At 36.1% G+C, this 16,118-nt stretch overlaps 1 long non-coding RNA gene and 1 pseudogene across 2 annotated transcripts; both read right to left on the minus strand.

Moving 5' to 3' along the window:
* Positions 1–7,424: 7,424 nt before the first annotated feature.
* Positions 7,425–8,111, minus strand: LOC116163075 (annotated as a pseudogene).
* A 6,219-nt stretch (positions 8,112–14,330) lies between these two features.
* On the minus strand, positions 14,331–15,041 carry LOC116159628. Of its 2 annotated transcripts, XR_004143019.1 has the most exons (4): positions 14,972–15,041; positions 14,814–14,912; positions 14,634–14,744; positions 14,331–14,583 (listed from the first exon to the last, which is right to left on the minus strand). It is a non-coding gene; the product is annotated as an uncharacterized LOC116159628 (long non-coding RNA). The 2 variants fall into 2 exon arrangements; XR_004143018.1 differs by having other exon boundaries at positions 14,573–14,744.
* Between the last annotated feature and the right edge of the window lie 1,077 nt (positions 15,042–16,118).

Genomic DNA, 16,118 nt, shown 5'->3' on the forward strand with positions numbered 1-16,118 from the left:
CTGATTAGAAGGGATTAGAATGGTCAGTCTTTGTGGTCGAGACTTAGATGCGGAGCGCAAATAGACATAGATGTGCATGTTAGTCCATTGGGATTACACTGTATTTCGGAAAGTTGGTTTAGATGTGCGGTAAGATTTTTATTTGGTTGAAGATGTAAGGTTTATTTATTAGGTTTTCTTGCGTAAACAAACATTAAGTAGATTTTCTTGTCCATGCTGAGTAATGAAAAATATTGTTGTAGGCAGTCTCTTTGATAGTCCATCTGATTTAACTACTGATAAACTAAGACAAATTGAAATCAATTCCATTAATTTAAAATATGACAGTAACGCTGTCAACCAAATGTACGCAAAGTTGAAATATAAGTAGATACTAAATAAAATTCTTGCAATTTTGCCAAACCAACCACCATAATATTAATAAATTATCCCGATAGGAACTTTATTGCGTACAAGATCTTTACAGTTGATAAATTGACACTACATTTTCTGTTATTGGACCAAAATGCCGTTCTTTGTATTAACGTTAATGTAATATCCGCACACTAAATTACGGATCAAATATAAAACAAAGCCGATGCAATTATATCAAGTGTGCATTTATCCTAATCGACCCTTCTAATGACTGTCCATTTAGGCTAAACCGCTGAGAATTATACCTCGATATCGTAAGTAATTGTTCGAAGAGCAATGCATTGTTCCGGAGGATTACAGTTATGGGCACGGTTTAGTAAAAAGAGGAACAAAATTATCTAGTTGTAAGAACGATTACACCCTAATTTGAGCCAATGTGATTTTAATTTTCTATGCCATAATGGCGCAAAAATCTTAATATATTATGAGTTTTAACTTAGCGAGCAATAACGACCCTTTGTCTTTTGAGCAGTTGAATATATAAATACACCTACAATTTAATTTAATTTCAATTAAAAAAATTCAGGACAATGTTCTTATCTTAGACAGTACAGTATTTTCTTAACAGAATGTGGGATTTGTTACGGAAATAACTCATTATACGAACAACTAAATGCTGTTGACAAAATACAATGATATACAGTAGTAATAAACAAGAAATATCTTCGGCTAATCCAACGAATTGTTTAATGGTCACTCTCATATTATTCTAATATTCAGTTCATAAAATATTCATCTTGTTTGATGAACGTTAAAATGGTTTATGTCATACTTGTATATTAATTACATCACAACACTGATACAAGGAATGTTATTTAACGGATAACGGTCATAACCTTAACGACGGGCATTATGCTCAACTATTTATTTGTGTACATACATTGAATACACAATTATAGTAATTTTCCAAAAAAATGGGCGCTTTGTGGAGGTGTATCGTTTTAGACTACATCAGACCTTTCAATTTCCGTGTTTAGTGACACTGCTGCAATTAGACAATTGTTTGGATTCTCCGCTATCGTCTACATAACCTTGCGCTACCATTGCACTCTTCCATCCGCCCAAATGCATCAAATCTAATGTGCTACCACCACCATCAGAATGTAGTGTGGCTGAGGTACGACGGAAACACTGGCCCGTATAGTCGGCAGCATTAGGCAAATCCAAAAATGTCGGAATTCTTTGAGGAATGTAACCGAAGGTATTTTTTTCTACTGCTTGTGCCGTGCAGCGACATCCTCTCATGCACAGGAAGAACCCATCGTCGCCGAGGTACCTATACCTATAACTCAATGATGCATTCTTGCTTCGGCTGATGGTATTTCCACCACTATAAATGTGGCTGATTATTATATATAATACCATAAGTAGTCGAATATTTTTGAGGTGCTGTCACGAATGCCAGAAGTACACTTTGCCAGTAATAATTTTTTTGGATGGACACTCATCACATTTAAGCCTCCAGTTAAGCAAATTTTGCAGGAATAATGGCATAATTCTAGTGTGTTTATATCCCAATACCACCCACATTCTTCAGCCTCTAGATGTTGCAGTCTTCTTCCCTCTTGGAAAAAGGAATTGCGAATGTGGAGATTGGAACATGATGGAAGGGAAATCCCCAAACAAGATGTACCAAATCTTTTAAATAATATATTAACAAAAATATCGTTCAAAACAACCATATTTAATGGATTTCGAAAATGTGGTCTTTACCCATATGAACCAAATAACGTCGACTATAGCAAGTGTGTTAGTAAAAGTTCGAGTGCAGAATGGAATCAAAGAAAATCTTTTTTAAACACGTTTTTTATTAGGTCCTATTGCGGCTATCGATTTCGACCTTATAAGGTCATCTTCAGGCCGAGCGTCATATAGTGAAATGAGGAAGCATGTAATATTATTAACGGTGTTATATGTATTTTCTTTGATTCCATTCTGCATCACACAACACGTTTAAAATAAAGTACGATGGAACAATACATCAATCGAAAAGTTCGAGTATTCCAGTGCAACTTCAAGAAAACCAAACTTCAAATCTAGATGTCGTTAACATAGATTATCTTAACTTTAAGAAAGAATGCTTATCTTATATTGAAAAAAAATAGATCTAGAAGTATTATTTGAGTTTATAGAAAAGCATCAACAAAAGAAAAAAACTGACATAAAAGAAGCTCAAATGTTATTTGGTGTATGGGAAAGCATTAAGTACGATGTAGACTCAAACGATGATAAAGAAGTTTCCGATGATATACCTGATTTTCGAGAAGACATATTAGAATTTCCTTTTCCTGAATTTAACCATATTACGACTGAAAATTCATTGACTACAGAAGATATCAGTAGCATTGATGATCAGCCTTGGATCTGCAAAACCATTGACAAAGAGGCAATAAACTTGTTGGATGAAAACAACCTGCTTAACGAACTCGCTAAAAATTTGGACCTATTAGATGTTGTAAATGATCAGACTTCAAATATTTTAATAGAACAGAAGTTAATAATGGCAAAAATAATATAATTGAGGTTAAAACTCTAGACCAAATTTCCAACAATCCAGAAAATAAAACCGAAATAGATAACAATACCAGCGAAATAGAAAAACCAAAGCAAAGTGATACGGATTTGGAAAACTGTAACAATACTGTGATTAATTGTGATACTACGGAATCCAAAATCGACACAAATAAGACTGATGAACAAAACATGGGCTATACTTGTGATACCTGAACCAAAGACTAACCAAGTAGTCAAAAAGAGAACCTACACGTCAAGTGTTTTGACCAGCGCAAAGTGGATTGAAATGCAAGAAAAAGAACTTGTTAAACTTGATGCACATGCACTTAAGAAGAAAGAAGAAAATAAGAAAAAAAGAGCTGATAACAAGCAAAAGCAAATAGAACAATAGGAAAGCAAAAAGAAAAAACACCATACAGAATCCAGAGAAATAAAAAAAATAAAGATCAAGACGAAATGCCCAAATCACCAGGCACAAGCCATAGCTCATCGTCACCAATTATTGTAGGCAATGTTAAAAAAAAACTAACGAACGAAAAAGCAAATATACAAGAAGCAGAAAAAGATATAGTTCAACTGACGTTTGAAGAGCAGAAAACCCTGAAAGAAAATACCCATGTTATTGTTAATTATGAAGACAACTTTTACCCTGGCATAATGACAAAAATTAGTCATGATGGATATTTTATAAGCACAATGACAAAAACACTGAATCACTGGAAGTGGCCCGAAAAAAAAGATGAGATGCTACAAAAATGACGAAATTGTTAAAATTATTAGTGCTCCTCAGAAAATTAATTCTAGGGGCGTATTTTCAGTTCCTGAAATGGTTGAGTTTGAATAAAAAGTTTTTAGATACTATGCTTAAAAATTTTATAATATACCTACTGTTTTTTTTTGTTTTAAATAAGTAAGGTAACATAATAATTAAATAATAATAAGTTTTTAAATAAATGTTTTGATATTTTGAGTAAACTTTTTAATTTTCGCCCAAGAACTACTTATGGCCTCAACTGGCACAATTAATGGCCCCTACTGATACTTCAGTGGCCGGAAGTGGTACTAATGGGTTTGCTGGCCTTTATTATTTAAAAGCCGTTTTAATTATTTTTTACATTTTTTTGTGCAAATAAATTGATCTTCATATTAATAACAATATAATGCATTGCATTTTGGGATTAAAAATATCCTTAATGTGGCCGCAACTGGTACTCTTACCCTACCACGGGCGTTGTCAATCAACGCACAAGGTCGCCATGAGTATATCCCGAGGGTCTTCGACCTTAATTACTATTTGCGGTAGATTAAATTTAGTTGTAGATAATGCTGCGGAAGGTTAGGGTTTCATTGTAGATTTTACAGTTTCGATAATTGCTTTAAAAATGTGACGTGGTTACGAACCCAGTAAATGTTGAGATCACGTTAGTTTGGCCAAGCCGAGTGGTTAATTGTAAAATAAACATTTTAAAGTAATTAAAGTTTATTTTCAGTGACGAATAATGGGGTCATTTAGTTTGTATTGTGTAGCTCCTAGACAACTAGACATTATCAGCTTAATGTTTGTGTCCTCTAGTTTTGCAAAGTACGCCCATATTTTCAATTACTTTAAAATGTCTCTTTTACGTTGAGCTAACACCCACGGAATTCTGCTTTGAAATAGGAATTTTTCAATAACTTTCGGTTTTTATTAAAACAACAGATTTATTGCAGATTTTTTTAATTTAAAGCAAAAGCAGGTATGTGATGTTATTTCCTCTTTATTTGGTAATTTGCAACTACTTTTCTGTGCGAGCAAGTATATCGTGTTCCCAAAACCATCTCATATGAACATGTCCCGAGTTTAAATGAACGCTCATCCGATAGTAAAAATAAATTTCTGGGAAACTAAAATTGACATAACATCGACCGTTCTACATACATAATTCTGTAATCACAAGCGCGAATGCGTTATACCCATAACCCAATTCAAACACGAAAGAATATTCAATTTTTTTTTGCTATAAATTATATACACTCTTGCAGTAAAATACTCGACAAAAACGGAATGTGAAATATTCAAAATTCTTGTTCGCGTTTGAATAATTCGACGGTTTCGTTCCGTAGAAATTGTAATACATTTTTTGATTTTTATCCCAATATCAGAGAGTTAATATCTTTTATATTGCTACCTCACACAGTTCAATAACCAAGAAAAATTACACCGCCGAGACCTATAACTCGCACCAACTCGATATAAATTTTCGAGGTTTATTAGTTTTTATACCTAAGCTTTTCCAAGTGTTTTTTTCACATACAATTAATGGTACAAATTCTCGACATCGTTTTGCACTTGTGTAGTATTCATTTTTATTAGGTGTTGGCACTTGAGTTGTAAAACATACGCCATTATTGCACAATTGTTGCATACGTAAAGCTTTTTACGGAGTGATTTAGTCCTTGAATACAGTGCATAAATTTTAACAATGAAAATAAAAATTTCCTACGTTCAATTTTTAAATGTACAAGTCAATGCATTGATATGCCTGACAGTTATGCTACTCACCAGCAGTGTAAACAAAAAGAACTGAGGGTGCGTTGTACGAACGATTTGATCTTCAGATCAAGCGTGATCTCGGATCAATTTTCTTTGGGACGTTGTACGAACTCCGATTCATGTTTTAAACAAAGATCAGCTTGATTTGCCGTTTCTGCCGGTTCAAGGAAGGTTTTCACTTTTGCAATATTTTTCGGTGATTGAGACCTCAAATTGTAAATAAGTTGGAAGACTTCCGAGAGCTAGTTGAACTCAAATTAAATCCTAGAAAGAAAGACAAGGATTTTTCAACATCTGTCGCTTCCCAAGGTGCATAAGAGCACTCGATTCTAGGCATATCATAAGACCCTCTACGGGGGACATTAATGAAGATTATAGAAACCGAATGTGTAACATTTCCATTTTTTTCTTCTTTTATGTATATTTTAATAAGAATATAATTAATCGTCTTAAATAATTCAGATATTGATGTTTATTGAACATTATTTGAAAAAGATGTAAGTAGGTAAAATTGGTTGCATATCTTAAGGGGTATTTGACATGTATGTTTAAGAATTGAACATAGGAGATTTGTATGTTCAGAGTTAAAATTTACAGGCAGATTTTATCAAGGATTTTCGTTTCTAGGCACTTTACAAAATAAATGTTCATCATCGTCTTCAAGTGAAATAACTGAACTGTTAACATATATATAATTTCCATTAGTTTCAGATTCTTACATCCAATTTTTTTTTATTGCCATGATAAAGATTCGCTCTTTTGGATAGTGATTAACCTGCGACTAATATGTTAGTATAGATGCGGCATTATACCTGTTGGGGCATGTATTAAAACACTCCCATATATGAATTAATTCAATTACATCTGAACGTACTTTTACCCTAATTATTAAATTAATTAATTATTAAACGCCTCGAAATTCTAATCATGTGCGGCTTTGATATTTGGGCTTTGCACAATGAGAGGATTATGATGACGGATTCCAGTAAAATGGAGTAAAATTCAACAGCCTAATTCGGTAGCATTTAATTAGTACGTCTCGGTATTTAATTAAAAAAATACACGGCGGCAAAAATAAAATGTTTTTCTAATTACGTTGTATTTCTCCATAAAGTTATTTCTAACAAAATGGGGAAATAATTGTGAAAAAGCGAGTCATTAATTCAAATTTCTGTCATACAGTTTGCGCGTACTCTGTACAAACTAGAAGCAACGCAATTATGGTACACTCGGTTTCGCCAACTCTAATATAATTAATCACTACCAAACAACAACGTTTGCCATGTTGCTGAAGTATGTATAATGTAGGTAAAATACACCGAAAACCTATTTTAATAACGCGATAAAAAATAATTAAAGAAATTTCACAGGTTAAAATGTTTATTTTAGGTTGGAGAATATGAATTTTCATAAGTGATGCAGGACGTGACGTGGGAAATCTGAATACATTTCCACTCAAATTAACTGCTAAAATTACTTTTAGCAAAACAAACCTTTTTAAGAGAACGTTTATGGAAGTTTGCATTATTATAACTCGCAAAATATTTTTAAATTAGATTCAACGTTATCTTGCTTTGATCAAAGTTTTACGTCTACGAACTAAATATGCTCTTTTGTTTACCACTTGGATTGATTACCATTTTTGAAAGAGCGCTACGTCAAATGGAAATTTATTCCGTTTTCAGTTGAAATTAATTAATTTTACATTCGAAAGTACCCCGACCTCTTTATTCCTGGAAAATTAGTGAAGTAATTTGTATATAAACTATAAATGTATCCGTTTCTAATTAGCTTCGCAACTGAGTTCTTGCGTTTTATTTGTGTTTTTCTATTTGTATACATTGAATTGAAGTCGATGCATTGCATATTTATAGTGCGAAAGCAGACTCCAGAAAAGGCGCTTAGTTTTCGAGGTACCTTATCAAATTACGCGGAATAAAAAAAACTATTAGATCCATGTAGTTTAGACGTCGGCTGTTGGTCGAGTTAAAAGATATTTACACAAAACCTCCAAAATATTATCAGTTTTGTCTGACTTCTCACTCAGCAAAAGTGTATTTTTCTGAAGATGTGATTACTTTGAAAGAGAAAATTTTATAAGCTTTCCATTGATATGCAATAATCTGCAAAAATTGCATAACCAATATGCGAAAAAAAAATAAAATCTGAAAAATTGAATTAGTTAATTTTGGAAGCATTTCATTGTTCCAAAGATTGTTGTCTATTTCAATTATTTCCACATGGAGGGGTTTGTCATCGTTAATGTAACACGACAAAATAGCATGCTTCCCTTTGGCAAATATTTAATTGCCCCTGAATCTAAAAAATGAATCAAATCGGACAATGTAAGCACAACATTAACTCACCTGGTAGAAATATTTATGATTACGTTTCAGTTGCACTTTCCCATCTGTCACCGATAAGCACAAAGATGTTTCAGATTTGGCAGCTTCTTCCAAAGTCTTGCCCGATTTATGTACACTGTATAAACACTTTACTTCCACCAAGTGAGTACTTCCAACAAGCCCTACAACATGTAATATCGTGAATATAATTAATTACGTTTCAAATTTCATAGCGTTAGAATACCATCGGGACTTGCACCAAGAAATCCATGATCGAAGTCAACATATAATCCAGCTGGTTCCATATTGCTTGCTGAACATCTCAATAGCAATTTTTCTCTTTTCTTTCCAAATTCAATAACAGGTGAGAAAAATGACCTTGGATAAAGAATTGTTTTGACCAAATTGTGGCAACTAGTCCACAATTTTCTTTTTATAACGGTTCCAAAGTTGGATGCTGTTAATCGGTCCTTGGACTCCATTTCATATACAGGATTGCCAAATTGTCCGACTGTTGTTCCTGCAATTTCGTCCCGTTCTGCGGGCGACACCTAATAAAAAACTAATGTATGTACGGCAAACTATAAATTAATTTATAATTCTACAGGGTTTCCCAAAAGTCGCGAAACAGAGCTATAAGTTTCAAATAACTACAGAAGAAAGTCTAAAAGTTTGAGGATCAATAAAAGGCTACGGCTACATTTTAGATGGTTTAAAACATATATACAACGGGGAGTTTTCTGAGGGAGCAATAACCCCAACATTTTCCAATTGCAACCCCTGTTCAGTTTCACTTTATTTGTGTAATATTTTGTCACAAAAATGTTACGTGCTATAGCGCATCCGTCATTCGGTCAGAGAATATCACTTAATTATTATTATGCCCCCGTACACTGTCTAGTTTCTTATGGTGTGGTACTCTGGGGAAATAGCTAGAAGCTCAACAGCGTCCTCAGCATCATACAGAAGAGAATGCTACGAACAAAGTGTTCCAAACCTTACGGCTATTCATGTAGACAGTTATTCAAAGACTTGCATGCGCTTACGGTGCCCTCCGTTTATATATTGCAGTGCGCTATCTATGTTCGGTTGGGTCCAACTTATTGTTATCTGACAAATGAATGTGGCTCATTATAAATTGGAAACGGTCTCGTGATATCGCGTTTGCTGCTAATTCATTATGGGCGTCTTTCTCGCATTCCCAATACATACGACGTCTGGGTAATTGAATATATCCACTAAGTACCAACAGTCCTATAAAGGATTTCGTTTCACGCACAAACGCTTGTTTTGTTTTTCTGCAGGGATGAGCTATTGGGCGGTAATTTTCGATTAGTTTCTTGCTGCCACTTTTATGGATCGGGGTAATTCTAGTGCATTTCCAAACTGAGGGAAAAGTGGAGTGCCAAGTTGCATAGATGCAACAGGGAGGTTACGAGGCTATGTGCGCATCCTTTCAATACGTATGGAGGGATCCCGTCTTCCCCTCTAGCTGCACGTGGTTTTAGGACTTTGATTGCTTCTAGTAACTCACTTTCTTGTATACTGGTTAAGTGCAATTTCCTTTCGGTCTTCCGTAAATTCTTTCGATTTGCCTCGTGTGCGATGTTTATTCTTCAATTTAATTGTCTTGATAATAGCTAAATCAAACCAAATGAGGTACTTGTTTGTGATCCTTGTAACATTCAAAATTCGCGGCATTGTTAGTTTGGCGATATTTAAATATAAAGGTAGGGGAAACGCGCGCGGAGACGTTAAATGGGTATGCGGTAGAGAGCGAACGAAGTAAACGCTATCATCGAAGCCAAATTATTACGTATTAATATTAATATCCAAATTCTGTATGGCGTAGATATTGTAATCCCTAAAAGATCAAATTCGTCAAAGTAAATATATGTACCTGCAAATAATAATCGTATTAGGAGAATCCTAAGTTATCTATTAGAGCCGCCCAAAAACTAAAAGGCTCTAACAGTTGATCTTTTTATCTGCCGCTTCATGCAGTCCAGGGGTTGCATCCTGCTAGCTACCGTCATCATTTCCAAAAAGGGTAATTAAGGAGAGTAATTGCAAGATGTATCGCAATATCAGTTTCGCACAAATAGTCCAAGAGCCCAGTAGGAAAGTATACCTTGAACGCCCGGACGATTCTAATAATTTTCATTGGATTCGCCATAAAAAGTTGTATTAGAATCGACAACGGTGCCGGCGAAAATCCTGCCGAAAGCAATTTAAAAAAAATTAACTTCGCCCCTTATTTTTGGAAAATGTACTTTATTGTCCCGGACGTTCAGGAAGAGTACTAAAGGGTGCATATGGATGAGTTTTATCGGAAAAAGTCACGGTGCCGGGGCGCAACTTGCCGCAACCCTTGGCACCGTGACTACAAATGGGGTGGTAAATCGTACTAAACTACCTTTTTCTCCCGGACCAAAATGACTTATATGAAATATGTAGCTTGCGATTATACGAATATAAAAAACCAACGGTGCCGACTCTCAGGATGCCGGAAGTCCTCGGCACCGTCGATGGAATCCGGGCGCGCGCGAANGTTGGTTTTTTATATTCGTATAATCGCAAGCTACATATTTCATATAGGTCATTTTGGTCCGGGAGAAAAAGGTAGTTTGGTACGATTTACCACCCCATTTGTAGTCGCGGTGCCAAGGGTTGCGGCAAGTTGCGCCCCGGCACCGTGACTTTTTCCGATAAAACTCATCCATATGCACCCTTTAGTACTCTTCCTGAACGTCCGGGACAATAAAGGCGGAAACACATTACTGTCACGTCACGTGCTATCACGTCAAGCATACCTTCACGTGATGTCACGCTAGGAGACACACTTGTGTGCGCTCACGGTGTCGCGCGGTAGCTGTCGTTGCAATTTAAGATTTGCATTTAGTCATTAGTAGCGATGAAGCAAAGTAGAGATTCTTCTTCGTCAAGTTCTTTAGACGAGGAAGAGGATATAGAAAATACGTGGCTGCTTTTATACTGGCTAATGGAATACAGCGCATTGTTTGGATTCACCACATAAATCATCGAAGAGAAGAAGTGGGGGAATTTCGTCAATTAGTCCACGAAATATTGAATTAAGATTCTACCAATTTCCTCCCAAGCTTCTTGTCGAACCCTCTGATCCCGGTACTCGGCAGAGGAGTGATTGTATAGCCCTTCGTGCTGTCTCACCAGTTCAATTAAATGTTCGTCCATCTTTTCTTGACGAAACCACTTCGGAAAACACTTGACGTGATGTCACGTTCTACTACAAAATGTAATTTTGCGGGATATCGGAGGCGTGATATCATGCGAGATCAGAACAGCACGTCGTGAATGCGTGAGGTGACAGTAGTATGATTCTAAATACATAAACGTCATAAACTTCTATACGTCAGTGGAGTTGCACATATTGCGCAGGTAACGTGAGTTTGTGTGATAGCACGTCAGCTCACGTGACGTGACAGTAATGTGTTTCCGCCTTAAAGTACATTTTCCAAAAATAAGGGGCGAAGTCGATTCTAATACAACTTTTTATGGCGAATCCAATGAAAATTATTAGAATCGTCCGGGCGTTCAAGGTATACTTTCCTACTGGGCTCTTGGACTAAAAGGCCTTGCAGCGCCTTATCGGAGGAGGTCAGCCATTTCCGTTTAGCGTACCTGGAAACATCAAAACAGATAAGCCAATACTTTTCCACAACATAATCCATATCACTTACATTATTGTTAGACATGATAATTTTAATTAATAAAATAATAAAGGCAAAAAAAAAAAAAAAAAAAAAAATAAATTACAAATCGCCGTCCATCCTGCAAGTAGAATAAAAGTAATCTTAATTATATGTGTGATGTTATCACTGTGATACTTATATTTTCGTTAAGACAAATGTGAGAGTGAATGGTCATTCGCTAGAGGTACCTAATTACCTTTAAAGAATTATAATTAACCAAATAATTACTGTAAATACTTACCGTTATCTATTAACTGCAGTATACTTATCTCTCATGCTAGTTGTAGGATTGATGTTTTATTGTCTTGCCCGATTTACCTGCCGATTGGGTAATCACTAAGCAGATATCAGGCAGGTTGGCGCCCAAATTAAAAACCAAGAGAACCCCAACCCACGAGACCCAGTTCCCGCTTATCTGGAGCACCGGCACATCCTTACAACCCCAAATACAAGGTTATATCCTGATCGGATTAATGGCTCAGTGGTAGAGCATTGGGTTATAAATCCGGAGGTCGGGTGTTCGAGCCTGGGTTGAGGTGAATTTTTTATCTGTGGCGGAGATGGAAATTACCTTAGACCAGTTCCGAGCATTCTACCGGCTACTCCGAATTAGGTTTTCCTGCAGTTTTCTTAATTCGTAAGGTAAATACCGGAGTAGTATAGACCAACTTAAGACCTTCTGCAGAGGCACCTCTGAATAGCATTATGCGGGTCACTCTGTAATTGGGCGCAAGCCTGTTGAGGGCCCAAAACAAGAGAGGGATAATAATAATAATAATAAGTTACTTTTGGGACGCATTCATAAAACATCTTGTATACAATTTCATAAAAAGTAGTTACCGCGTCGTTCACAGATTTGTAATCGATTGGGTTAGGGATTTCCAGTTGGCGTCGCGAAATCGTAAATACATTTTGTAAGAATCTGCCTTTTTAGCGCATTCCCACAAAAATAAAAAAAAATGCGCTATTGTGGCCACTTTGTCCGTCCGTCCGTCCGTCCGCTCGTTTTGCGACGCTACTAGTTCTTTATCTTAGGAGCTATTGTTCTACTTTTTTCGCTATTTGGTTCGTTATGGTGTCGAGTCTTGTACCAAGGAAGGAATTTTTTCTGTACCGCTTACAAAAAAAGTTATTGTAAAAAAACAAAAAAACCGTTTTTTACATGTTCCATAATTTTACACTTTTGCCGTTTATTAACGATCCTAGAGATCGTTTATAATTTTGCATTGCTATCTGTCGCCTGCCGGTTGGTCTGTCCGTCTGTTCCTTTGTCTGTCTGTTCATCTATCTGTCCGTGTGAACGGTAACTTTGTTAGAAATGTTCGATCGCTTTTACATCTCCGTTAGTTATGAACTGAATTGCATGAAATTCAATATGGGCATAGCTTTAACCATATAATACGCAATGCCAAAATTTGAATCGAATCGATTCAAAATTCACAGTGCCCTTTTCNTTTATGATTTCGTTTACGTTTGATGTGCAACCGCCTTAACACATCCAAATATAAACATAACCGCACTAATTTAAAGTAACCTCATTAACCTTACTCACCCAGCAAACACAGAACGTATTTGTTACGTACCATTTTGTCGCAAACATGTCTACATTGGTACGTTTGAATGTTGCGCATTGATTACGTTTAAAATGCATTAGGTAAAACATAAAAATTTACCCTGAAATATGTTTCATAAAAAATACCCAAAAAGAGTGTAACTGGATTCATTCAATATATGCATCGGCTACATTTAATGGTACATGTTTGTTGCGTACCCTACACGTAAGGCGTTAACGTTTATTAGATACGCGTTTGTTGCAAATTACTTATTTATTGTAAAATGTTTCATTTACGTACATGTTGCACATAATAGAGGTGAACAAAACACAATTGATTCATAACTTATACGATTTTTCTGTGCGTGATCGAACAAAACAGTTACGTCTCATAGACGCAAAATTTATGCCCAAAATATGTAACACCTGTTTTCACAATCGGGAACGACAAACCATCACGTGATAGTCAGTGACATGCGGAGAGTGGCAAGTGCGACCGGTTTGCATCGACTTGAACTTGATGAATCATTTCCGTTTGCAATTTGTTTACAAGCGGTGCACGACGTTTTTTTTAGTAAAAGTGAACTATTTTTGAATTTGTTTCAACTTGGGCAGTGCATACTTCATTGTATATTATAATATCATGTCGGTAAGTATGTTTTTATTATTGCCATTTTTGAATTATGACATAAAAATAAGGTCGGTGGGTGCAGTGGGTGTGTAGCTTATTTTCATTTGTACTTGCTTTTGTATTTAACTGGAATTATTCCAGAACTTACAACCACCAAGTTTGAATCGTTGCTTTATAAAAACTTCAACTATAGCGCTCTTACCTTAAGTAAACGAACGATATACGTATTAGTCGTATTACCATCAGCGGTATAATTGCTGAAAGATAGATATAATAGCTATACCTCTACCCTAACCTTGATGCAATTTGCAGCATAATTATGCGTATTGAGAAAGCTACACCCTCGGCTACACCCAAATGAAACTATGAAAAGAGTAACCATTAAATTTCCACTTTCCTAAAACACTGTGCAATAAATGTTTTGACGAAGATCTAAAACGGGGTCAATTTTATAATGGAGGGGAGGGGAACCAATTTCTCTACAATAATAAATTCTTACAACTTTAATCCTGCTAGGGGTACTAATAAATGACGTATAATTTGGAAGAAGTTTTCATTACCTACTTCCACAACAGTATTTTCCTTCTTATCAAGACTATATTGGTTGCAGCGATGAAGAGCATACCAAAGACTGGAAACAAGCCTGTGAAGAGACCCATTCCATGGTGGAATCAGGATGTAAAAGTAGCCATCAGAAACAAGAGTGTTGCATTTAGACTCTACCAAAGGCAACCTACCGTTGAAAACCATATCAACTTCAAACGAGCGAGAGCAATAAGCAGACGAGTCGTATTTGAGAGTAAGCGTCAAAGTTGGATTAAATATACGTCAACTATCAATGCAAATGCTGATGTGGGCGATACCTGGAAAAAAATAAGATCCATATGTGGCAAATATAAAAGTCAAGGTATACATTCATTACAAACACAAGACCTAGTCTTGGAAAAACCAGAAGAAATCGCGAACGCTTTGGCCAATCAGTTTGCAGTAGTTAGTAGCTCCGGAAACTATCCCCCCACCTTTTCTGAAACAAAAAATCAAAGAGAGGTTGAACTACCATTCTATACATCCGATAATCTTGTATACAACCTACCTTTTACAATGCTGGAGATGGAGTTTGCTTTACAAAAGGCCAGGAACACAGCACCTGGACCTGACCAGATAGCAAACGAGATGCTGAAGAATCTGACGCCTGAAATGAAAGAATCGTTACTGTATCTGTATAACAAATTATGGGCAGAGGGTACTTACCCAGATGAATGGAAAGAAGCAGTGGTGATACCAATCTTAAAACCCAAAAAAAATCCATTGTCTGCAACTAGTTATCGACCAATCAGTTTGACGTGTTGCATGGGTAAAATCATGGAGAGGATGCTAAATAATCGATTACAGTGGTATTTGGAGAAAAACAACTTCCTAGTGCCATATCAGGCTGGTTTCAGGAAACACCGATCTACCACCGACCATCTGATTCTTTTAGAGCACTGCATACAAGAGGCATTCCGCAAAAGAGAACATCTGGTGGCTGTTTTCTTTGATGTGAAGGGCGCGTATGATATGACATGGAGGTATGGCATAATAGAAAAAATGTACCAATATAACTTGAGAGGTAACTTACCATTGTTAGTGAAGTCCTTCCTAACAAACAGGCGTTTCCGTGTAAGAGTTGGTGATAAGTTCTCCGATGATAAGCTTTTGGAGAATGGAGTTCCTCAGGGATCGACTCTCAGTTGTACTCTATTTGCTATAGCAATAAATGACATATGCTCTAATACACCAGAAAACATTTCTAAATGCATGTACGTTGACGACATAGCCATCTTCACATCAGGGAAAACGGTAGGAGAAATAACTCGCAAACTACAACCTGTAATCAATCAAATTGTTGGGAATGCCGAAAATATAGGTTTAAGTTTTTCACACGAAAAAACACAATGCGTTGGAGAATCATTTAGAGCACTTGAAACTAAATGCGTCAATCAGTACTCAACTACTAAAGTATTAGCGTATAACAATGGGGTGCAGATGCTAACTGCCTTATTCGAATTTATCAAGCGCTCATAAGATCCCAAATGGATTATGGTAGCATTGCCTATTCGTCGGCACGTAAAACGTTACTGACAATATTAGATCCTGTGCAGCATGCTGCTATAAGGTATTGTATAGGAGCATTTCCTACGAGTCCGGTAGCCAGCTTACATTGCGAATCTGGAATTTCACCACTTGATACGAGAAGAAAACAGTTAACTTACTGTTACATGGCTAAACTACTGTCATTACCCCGTTACCCTAATAGCATAATTTTCAGTGTGGATAAAAATGCTTATAGAATGCGACCTACTATTACTAGACCAGCAAGTGTGAGGTTTTATGAGGATATTCAATTGCAAGGTATCGC

Source organism: Photinus pyralis, unplaced genomic scaffold (assembly GCF_008802855.1).
Source record: "Photinus pyralis isolate 1611_PpyrPB1 unplaced genomic scaffold, Ppyr1.3 Ppyr1.4_LG1, whole genome shotgun sequence".
Taxonomy (NCBI): Eukaryota; Metazoa; Arthropoda; class Insecta; order Coleoptera; family Lampyridae; genus Photinus; species Photinus pyralis.